This window comes from Elaeis guineensis, chromosome 11, assembly GCF_000442705.2.
Source record: "Elaeis guineensis isolate ETL-2024a chromosome 11, EG11, whole genome shotgun sequence".
Classification (NCBI taxonomy): Eukaryota; Viridiplantae; Streptophyta; class Magnoliopsida; order Arecales; family Arecaceae; genus Elaeis; species Elaeis guineensis.
In genome coordinates this window covers 61642386-61653744 of record NC_026003.2, presented here as the reverse complement: position 1 = coordinate 61653744, position 11359 = coordinate 61642386, and positions in this window count along the sequence as shown.

The window sequence follows — 11359 nt, the reverse complement described above, 5'->3', positions numbered from 1 at the left end:
GAGTGCTTCTTTTGCAAGAAGCAGGGGCACTGGAAGAGGAACTGTCCTCTATACATTGCCTCCCTGACCCGAACAGGCTGAAGAAGAAGCAAGGTACTTATATGATAACACCTTGCAACTTTTTCATTTGTGATACTACTGCCAGGGTATTGGATACTGGAAGCCCGTATCATATTTGCAATTCGATGCAGGGTCTGTAGGTCAGTAGGAGATTTGATGAAGGTGATACATTCCTGAACGTTGGAGATGGAAGCAAAGTTTCAGTTCTAGCATTCGGAATCATGAACCTTGTAATTAATTCTCAAAATATAATTCTGAGTGAATGTCACTATTGTCCAAGCTTTTTATTAAATATTATTTCTGTAGGCCTTTTGGCCATGAACGGTTATCAATTTTTAATAAAAAGAAATATTTGCAATATCATTTTGAATGGTGTTACAATATTTGTTGGACAACTTAATAATGGAATTTACTTTCTATCACAACATGTTAATGTGGTTCAAACCTTCGGTAAACATCCTAAAATAGATAATGTGTCAGAAGTCTACCTTTGGCACCGTAGGCTAGGTCATATCAATAAGAACAGGATAAACAGGTCGGCTCAAGAAGGAATTCTTCAAGTAGGTGATTGTGAATCACTTCCAACCTGTGAGTCTTGTCTTCTTGGTAAAATGACCAAATCACCTTTTACTGAAAAAGGTGAGCGAGCCAGTGAACTCTTTGGTTTGGTACATTCTGATGTATGTGGACCCATGAGCTCAAGTGCAAGAGGTGGATATTTCTACTACATAACCTTCACAGATGACCTATCGAGGTATGGGTATGTCTATTTAATGAAGCATAAATCGGAGTCATTTGAAATGTTCAAACTATTCAAAATGAGATAGAAAAATAAACTGAAAAGTGTATTAAAGCTCTTCGATCTGATCGAGGAGGTGAATACCTTTCCAATGATTTTCTGACATATCTTGAGGAGAATGGGATTCTCTCTCAGTGGACTCCTCTTGGAACACCACAACATAATGGTGTATCTAAAAGGAGGAATCAGACCTTGTTGGACATGGTTCGATCCATGATGGGGTTTGCTGGTCTGTCGATCTCCCTCTGGGGACATATGCTCGAATCAGCTTGTTACCTTCTAAATAAAGTTTTGAGTAATTCTGTAACCAAAATGCCATATGAGATATGGATAGGACGTAAGCCAGTACTCTCGCACCTTAGGGTTTGGGGGTGTCTGGCTTATGTTAAACGTTTAATTACGGACAAGCTTGGACCTAGGTCTGACAAGTATAATTTTATAGGGTACCCAAAAGAGACCAAAAGGTATTACTTCTACCTAGGTGATGAGCAAAAAGTGTTTGTCAGCCTTAAGGCAATCTTTTTGGAAAAGAAGTTCCTTGGTGAAGGGACTGTTGCCTCTAAGATTGAACTTGACGAAGTTCAGCAGGTGGAAAAACTGACACAAATTGCTGAACCTGAACGGATTTGGTTAGATCAGATCCGGAGCCCATTGTTCAAGCACCCTTAAGGCAATTTGGTAGAGTACCACATCAACCGGACAGATACTATTGTTTCTTGGTCCGGGACAGAGATCTTATCGAACTTGAAGAAAATGATGAGGATCCGATCACCTACATGGATGCAATGCAGAGACCCGACTCTGAGAAATGGCTGGAGGCCATGAAATCCGAAATGGAATCCATGAAGGTCAACGATGTGTGGACATTGGTTGCCCACCCAAAGGAGTAAAACCCATAGGGTGTAAGTGGGTCTTCAAGAGGAAGAGAGGCGCAGATGGAAAGGTGGAAACCTATAAAGCCCGTCTGGTTGCCAAGGGATATCGTCAACGTTATGGTATAGACTATGACGAGACATTTTCTCCTGTGGCAATGCTCAAATCCATTCGGATTATGCTTGCGATAGCTGCCCATCTGGACTATGAAATCTGGCAGATGGATGTGAAGACAGCTTTCCTAAATAGAGAGCTGGATGAAGAGGTGTATATGATACAATCTGAAGGATTCACATCCACAGATGAGTCTAAGGTGTGCAGGCTACAGAGGTCCATTTATGGACTTAAGCAGGCATCACAGAGTTGGAACATACATTTTAATAAGACGATCAAGACATATGGCTTCGTTAAGAATGGAGAAGAGCCATGCATTTATAAGTGGGCTAATGGTCCAGTAGTAGTATTTCTTGTATTGTATGTGGATGACATTCTCTTAATCGGGAATGATGTCCCTGCATTACAGGAAATAAAGATTTGGCTGTCATCACAGTTCTCCATGAAGGATCTGGGAGAAGCTTCCTACATCCTAGAGATGAGGATCTATAAGGATAGATCTAAAAGTTGCTTGGTTTATCTCAGTCCACGTACATTGATACTATGCTGAAGAGGTTCAGCATGGAGAATTCCAAGAAAGGCTATCTTCCGATAGGCCATGGAATTTCTCTCTCAAAGAGGGATTGTCCGACAACACCTCAAGAGAGAGAGCGTATTGGTAGGATTCACATGCTTCGGTAGTGGGATCTATCATGTACGCCATGACATGTACACGATCAGATGTGGCATACTCACTAGGGGTAGTGAGTAGATACCAATCTGATCTAGGGGAGAATCACTGAAAGGTTGTTAAAACCATCCTGAAGTATTTAAGAAATATTAAGGACCAGTGGCTTGTTTATGGTGAATCGGACTTGAGACTTATAGGGTTTACAGACTCTAGTTTCCAGTCTGATCATGATGACAGCAAAAGTGTGTCGGGATTTATTTTTATCCTTAATGGTGGGGCTATCTGCTGAAAAAGTTCCAAGCAGCACACAGTGGCTGATTCAGTTTGCGAGGTGGAGTATGTCGCCGCATCAGATGCTGCCAAAGAAGTGGTGTGGCTGAGGAAATTCATCACCGAGCTCGGAGTAGCACCCTCCCTTGTTGGTCCAGTTCTACTCTACTGTGATAGCTTTGGAGCCATTGCTCAGGCAAAAGAACCAAAGACACACCAGCAGATGAAGCATATTCTGCGTCGCTACCATCTCATCCGAGAAATTATGGATCAAGGTGACGTCGATCTTCAAAAGATCGATGGAAAGGAGAACCTGGCTGACCCATTCACTAAAGCCATTACGGTGAAGGAGTTTGACAACTACAAGTCGAAGATGGGTATTAGATACTGCACCGATTGGCTTTAGGCCAAGTGAGAGATTATTGAGAATAGTGTCCCAAAGTCAATCGTCAGCCTGTTGACGGTTGTGCTCATTTTTGTATTTGTGCATGAATTATGAATTAATAAAAATTATTTTGATATTTTTCATCATAAAATATTTCATCTTCTAATGAACTTTATATTGTGATGAAGTCCTTAGGACTATTTAGACTCGACAAAGGAGGATTTGTCATTTAGTCCTTAAATCTGTTCACGACCAAATGATATGTTATTACCAAGGATGACAATATTTATCAAGCATAGGTCGTTGTGTGCCATATAGGTTGGTTGTCCTCTTAACCAATGAGTGTAGAGACACTGGTATGGCATACAGGTGAGATGTAAGGGTACATCTGCACTGAATGTGACCGACTCCGGAGCTATTTTTGCTGTCAAGATTTGCTCCGATGGAAAATGGGTATAAATATCCCTCCGACCTAAGACCGTCACGGTGACTTGCAAGCAACTCACTGCACTTAGGCACTGGACTACCTAAATTTTTAATTCAGTGACGGAAGGCTGTTGGGTGTAGTCAAGTACTTGACTTGTCAGTGCGTGTGTCAAGATGGGATTGACCACTCCAGTTTAGGAGCTGTGTACAGTCGTGTTTCAATTTAGCAAAATCTTGGCCAGGGTAGTCCTTGTGAGGAGTCACAGGACTGTTTGAGTTGAGCACGATTCGGATGATCTGATCAGGGTTGACAGTTTAACCCTGAGTCATCCTAAACACAGGGGTCAAAAGGATGAATTATACAATAACCATATTCATGTAGGTTCTAAGCGTTGCGATTGTGACTCTTCGACCTATCTGGATGTCGGGTACCATTGCTAGATGGTCACTTCGATTAGTACAGGAATTGGTTCCTGTGCTACCGGCTTAGGTTCGAACCTGTGGGGTCATACACATTAGAGGTTCCTATCTGATCTGATGGCTGATGTAGAATCCTACATATTTGAGACTCAGTGATCGAGAATCAGGATTTTCTGATCACGAGTTCCACACATTATGGGTTCCGGGGTCAAGAGTCCCACTGGTTGGGACTTTTCGATCAGGGTTACATATCGATGAATTCTGATGCCCGATTGTCCATCGAATTTAGCTCAGTATTTATGAGAGGTTTAATTAGTTATTTGATCACTAATTAACTCAATTTGATTGAGTAATTATTTTTGGATCAAGTCCAATTGAATTGGATTCAGTTGGGTTTGACCCGATTAGGTTAAGAGTTGATCTAATCGTCAAGATGGTTTGGTCCCTGATTTGATCAGGGGTTGGACTTAGTCAATTTTTGATTTGATTAGAATTTTATTGAGCCTAATTAAGTCTAACTAAGTTGGGTTTAAATTAGTCTAATTGAACCTAACTTATTTGGTTCAATTAGGTTGGTTTAAATAATTAAACCACCTTGACCCAATCTCCATGCGCCACCTCACTTCCATTGCACCCATTTGAATTCATGAGAAGAAACTTCTCATGAATTTTTTTCTCACGCCAAGCCCTCTCCATGCCCCACTTTAATATGCCATATGAATGGATAAGGATGATTGGTTGGCCATTCAAATTCAAAATAAAGTTTGAATTTGAATGGGCAATCAATCTTTACGCCTTATCCCTTTTTTTACGCTCCATTTATTACATGAGAAAAGGTTTCTTATGAAATCACTCCATGCACAATTTAAGCCATGCCTCATGCCTTTAGTGGATAAGGGATGAGTTGGTGTCCATTTGAATTCAAAAATTTGATTTGAATTCAAATGTGCAATTACTCATCTTTATCCTTTCTTTTGGATAAGACGTTTGATGTTGTTATAAAAGGAGGAGAAGAGTGGGGTGTGTAAGAAGAAGATTTTTGGAGAAAAATTCTAGGGCATGAGAAGTCTTGTGCGTGAGAAGGAAGTCCATATCCTTCCAAGAGAAAAAGAAAGAAAAGAAAGAAAAGTTGGTGCAAGGTTTTTGGTGAGTTCCCTAGAGTTTTAGCTTGGGGTTCGGGAAGTGAGAAAGTGAGCTACGAGTATCATGAGCCCACAAAATCTCAGAGAGATCTTCAACATCCTCTCAAGCACATCTGTTGATGATCTGGAGTATCCAAAGAATCGACAAACATCGATCGAAGGAGTTCGATCAGCATCAGCCGTCAAAAGGGCTCTACAACGAGCTAGCACTCGTGAGGAGTCGATCAGATCGAAAACTTCATGTGGATGATCCACAGAGGCCAGACACACTGTGTGACTGCATCACGATGATCAGACTCTCCCGACAGTAATCAGATTGCGGTGATCTACTATCCGCACAAAGCTATTGTGTTCTGAACACATTACAATAAAGTGTTTATTGTTCAAATTCGAATTTCAAATTTAAATGCATGCATGCTATATATCATATTTAGATCCTAGTGTAGGATAAATTTATGTTAATTAATTAGATTAATTAATATTTTTTCACTGTAAAATCATGATTTTGAAAAAGTTTAAAAATTATCATTTTACCCCTGCACTGAATTTTCCCACAGAGCATACATAGGCTGTACCAGTCTTAACGGTATCATCGATATCTAACTCGATGATCTAATGACTGAAAATATTTTAAATGAGGCTATCAAGATTTTAGGTCTTACTGGCATGATCTCCCACATGCACTAAAGCTAATCGCCCCTGTACCTGATGCCTATGCAATCAGGATGGCGATTACACTGCTGCTATGTGAGGCTTAGTGAATTGGTCCATTATAATATTCTTAATACTAACTCATTTTATGATCATATCATAAATGAGGTGAAAGTGCCTAGGATGTGCATGGGTTCCTTATGAGACCACACCCAACTTAGTGATGAACCTTTCATCTGGTGACTTTCCTTAGCAATCTTTACTAACAATATTTAACTGAAATAAATATAGTTAGCTGTTTGAAACTTTTCTAATTTACTTCTCTTCTAGTACTTCTCAAGTACTTTGAGAATGCTTTTCATAGTTTTTAAAAGATTCTATCAAGGATCTGCCTGAAATCAATGATTATGCATAGAACATAATTCACATCAGGCTTGGTACATTGATTGTATGGATAAGTAATCTCCTTTACACCCATTCATGTTGAACGGCTTTCACATAAAATCTATGTACCTAGATTGGGACAAGTCCAACATCTACTTACATCTATCCCTATAGATGCTAAATAAATTGGATGCTTAACCCAAGTCTTTTCCATGAAAATATTTGTGATAAGAAGGCCATAGACCGAGTGAAATATTGGGACCCCCTTCCCAATATGCTGTATGTCACCCACATACATAACCAAAAGTTAGTGGGATTTTCACTTATCTTCTTGCATACATATGGTTCATCTATATTTTATAAAGTCAAATATTTTGACTATCTCATCACAAATAAAAGTATATACTCCTTGTATCTGCCTAAATTCATAAATGCATTTGCCCTCTCACTAGAGATAACTTTTCTAGATGAAGTGTGGCAACAGAAAAAATCCAAATAGACATTCCTGACAGCAACCTATTGGGTCATACCCATAGGTGCTTCAACCATAGTCTATACTTGGTTAATGTTCAGGGAGTTAATTTCAGATAACATGGTTTCAGGCCAATTGTCAGAGTCTCTACTCATGACTATCTATGAACAGGTCAAGAAAATATCATTCTCAATGATGTTGAATGAATAATGCCCTACAAACCAATCGTATATGGGATGCGATAGAATATTTATTATAATTTATCTTTCGAACTCATGTAATTGATATTTAAATTATTAATAAATAGATATTTTTGATTTATTATATACTGTATCTTAGTATTTTTTAAGATTATAATGAACCCTATAGGTCTAGACAATAGTTTTAAGATCATGATGAGATCATGCCAGTGAGACCTAATCCTCGATAGTCCTAATCAAAAATATTTTTAGTTGTTGGTATATTGAGTCAGGGATCAATGATACTGGTAAGACTGGCATGTCCTATATATGCTCACAAATAAAGGTGGTTGATCTTACAACCACTTATGTGATGACACTAATACAAGGATATGGGCACTCATTAGAGAATGAGTTTACTGAATTGACCTACGAGAGAATATCAGATGGAGTCTTATTTATATATCAACTGATGATTCTCTAATGAGAGTTGTGTAAGTGATCCTTAGACCTGAGGTCACTATGATACCTTATGTACTTGGATCTATATTTTGGTTCACTACCTAACATGGTTCTTTGATCCTTGTGTGGGATGTTCTAGATATGGTGAAGTTTGCATGGAGGTTGTGAGTGATCAATAAGAGATTAGTCACTCCTAATAAGGAGAGCATACATCCTATGTGATCTTATAGAATGATGATTCTGAAAGTCTTTGGCCAAAGCAGGATGATAATTAGAAAAAATTTCTAATGTATCATCAACTGAATTATTGCCTTCAGCTCGAGATACATATAGATAAGTGATTGGGTTTGACATATTTTCATGTCCACAGCTCATCTGGGATGTTGTTTGATTGAAGAATTGAATTACATGGGAACTTACTATTGAAAAATATTTTGTTAATTTTTTATCAAAATTTTAAATCTTTTAGATAGTCATGACACGTTGCTAGACGTCAATCTTGACTTATGGGCTTGTCAGAATTAAAAAAATTTGATTCTGAAATCAATTTGGAAGAGTCCAAGTTGATTGTGTTAGGTTCTAGTCACGTAGTGAAAAATAATTTTTAAAATTTTTTAAAATACTCAAATTAATATCTTTATCAAGTAAAACTATCGAGCTGAATCCAAAACCCTAGAATCACCTTGTCGAACATGATCAAAGTAAATTCAAGCATTCAAAGAGATAGTATATTATACTTTAACCAAAATAAGAAAGTGGCATGTTGGTGTTCTCCATAAGACCCCAAGGTAGAAGTCCACCAACGGTGATCCACACAGAAGTTGGTCAAGGTCCTTCCCGACTGGTGCGCAGCCATAGCCTTATCTTTTCACCACCCTTATAGCAACTTTTGCCACTCAAATTCTCCTCTTTTTTTTCTCAAAATTTTTTATATTTTTTTTTATGATTTCCACATCCCTTTTCTAAAGCTCACCAAAAAATCTCAACCAGAAGCCATCTAGAGAGTCCCCTATAAATAGGGGACCAGGGGATGTTACATGGGATGAAGGGGTGCCAACATTAGGCGCTCCAACTTCCCATGTGCCAAATAAATACATCAAGTGAATTTTTAATAATTTAGATACTTGAAGTATAAGGAATCTTCTTTCTCTATGTGCCATAAAAAGTTTATTAATTTTTGCCATTAAAACATAGGATTTTTGATTTATCTTCTAAGTCAATGCATTTAATAAAGAGCCTTCTTTAAGAAGGACTCTTTATTTCTCACGCTGATTTAAGGTGGGTGGAAATTATATTTTTATATGGATTTTGGTGAAAATGAAGGAGTCCTCCACTTAAAAGTGGTCTAAATTGGATAAGGATCCAATCCAAATTGACCCAATCCCATTAGGTCAAATTCAACTGGTCTAGGTTAGCTCAAATATTTTGAATCAAACCAATTTGGGAACTTGGGTTAATATAATGTGCTAGCATATCAAATTAACCCATAGAATTTATATTAAACTTTAACTAAATTAGACTAAGGCTAAATCTGAAAGTGTGTGACCCATTGAGTTTCAAATCTAGTCAGCAGTGGATCCAGACTTTCGACATAACCCTAATCCGATGAGATTAGATCACTCGAAGAGTCCCAATCAACTTGAACTCTTTCAAATTGATTCCAAAATCAAATTCTTTTAATTTTTATCAAGCCCACAAGTCAAGATTGGTGTCTAGAAATTTGTCATGACTATCTAAAAGATTTAAAATTTTGATAAAAAATTATCAAAATACCCTTCAGTGGTAAGTTTTTATGTAATTCAATCCTTCAGTCAAACAACATCCTAGATGAGCTGCGGGCATGAACATATGTCAAACCCAATTACTTATCTTTATGTATCTTGATCTAAAGGTGATGATACATTAGAAATCCTTTTCTAATTATCATCCTCCTTTGGCCAAAGACTTCAGAATCACCATCCTATGAGATCACATTGGATGTTCGTTCTCCTTATTAGGAGTGACTGATCCCTTATTGATCACTCACAATCTCCATGCATACTTTACTATATCCAGAACACCCCACATAAGAATCAGAGAACCATGTTAGTTAGTGAACCAAAATATGGATCCATGTACATAAGGTACTATGGTGATCTCAGGTCAAAGGATCACTTACACAACTCTCACTAGAAAATTATCAGTTGACATGTAAATAAGACTCCATCTGATTATTCTCTCACAGGTCAATTCAGTGAACTCATTCTCTAATGAGCACCCATATCCTTATATTAGTGTTACCATACAAGTGGTTGTGAGATCAACCATCCTCATTTCTGAGCATACATAGGACATGCCAATCTTATCGGTATCATTGATCCCCGACTCAATGTACCAATGACTAGAAATATTTTATATCAGGGCTATCAAGGATTTATGTCTCACTGGCATGATCTCATTACGGCCCTAAAACCATTGCCCAAACCTATGGGGTTCATTATAATCTTAAAATGAATAAGATGTAGCATATAATGAATCAAAAATATCAATTTATTAATAATATTAATGTCAATTACATGAGTTTGGAAGATAAATTACAATAAACATCCTATCGCATCCCATATGCGATTGACTTGTAGGACATAATTCTTTTAATCTCCCACTTGCACTAAAGCCAATCATCCCTATACTTGATACCCATGCTATCAAGACGACGGTCAAATTGTTGCATTGACAAGGCCTTAGTAAACGAATTCGCTATTTTGTTCTTGGTGTCAACTCACTCTATGATCACATTGCATCTTTCGACTATCTTCTGAATGAGGTGGAACTATCTTGGGATGTGTTTGGATTTATAATAAGATCTTGGTTCTTTGGCTTTAGCAACTACCCCAGTATTATCATAATAAAGAGGCACTGATTGTTCAATCCCTAAAATCACACCCAACTCTGTGATGAATTTCTTCATCTAGACAGCCTCCTTAGCAGCCTCAATGACTGAGTCAGTAACAGTTTGCTGCTTAAATTTTTTTCAACTTACTGTACCACCATATAAGGTGAACACATATCCAGATATCGATTTGCTATTATTTAGATCACATTAGAAACTAGAATCGGTATAACCTTCTAGTTTTAAATCAGATCCACCATATATTAGAAAAATATCTCTGACTCTTCTCAAGTACTTGAGTATATTTTTCACATCTTTCCAATGATCCTCTCCGAGATCAGTCTGAAATCTACTGACAATACCCAAGGCATAAGCCACATCAGGCCTGGTACATAACATAGCATACATTATTGATCCTACTGCCGAAGCATAAGAAATAGAACTCATTCTATTTCTCTCTTCAGGTGTCTTTGGAGACATCTTCTTAGAGAGTTGTATTTCATGACCTATGGGCAAGTAACCTCTTTTACTTTCCTCCATGTTGAACCTCTTCAACACAAGGTCAATGTACCTAGATTGGGACAAGCCTAGCATCCTTTTCGATCTATCCCTATAGATCTTTATACCAAGTATATAGGATGCTTCACCTAAGTCTTTCATGAAAAATTTTTGTGATAGCCAAGTCTTGACCGATTGCAACATCGGGATATCATTTCCAATGAGCAGTATGTCATCCACATACAAGATCAAGAAGATAATAGTACTCCCACTACTCTTCTGATACACACAAGATTTATCAATATTTTTTATGAAGCCATACATTTGACTGTCTTATCAAAATGAATGTTCCAGCTCCTCGATGCTTACTTTAATTTATATATGGATCTATTCAGCTTGCATAGCTGATTTACTCTCTCACTTGAAATAAATCCCTCTGGCTAAGTCATATAGACTTCTTCCTCAAGTTTTCATTGAGGAAAGCAGTCTTGACATCCATCTGTCAGATCTCATAGTCATGGTATGCTGCAATAGCAAGCATTATCCGAATAGACTTAAGCATGGCTACTGATGAAAAGGTTTCTTCATAATCAACACCTTATTTTTATCTGAAATCTTTTTTCACAAGCCTAGCCTTATAGGTCTCTACTTGACCTTCTACTCCAATCTTCTTTTTGAAGACCCA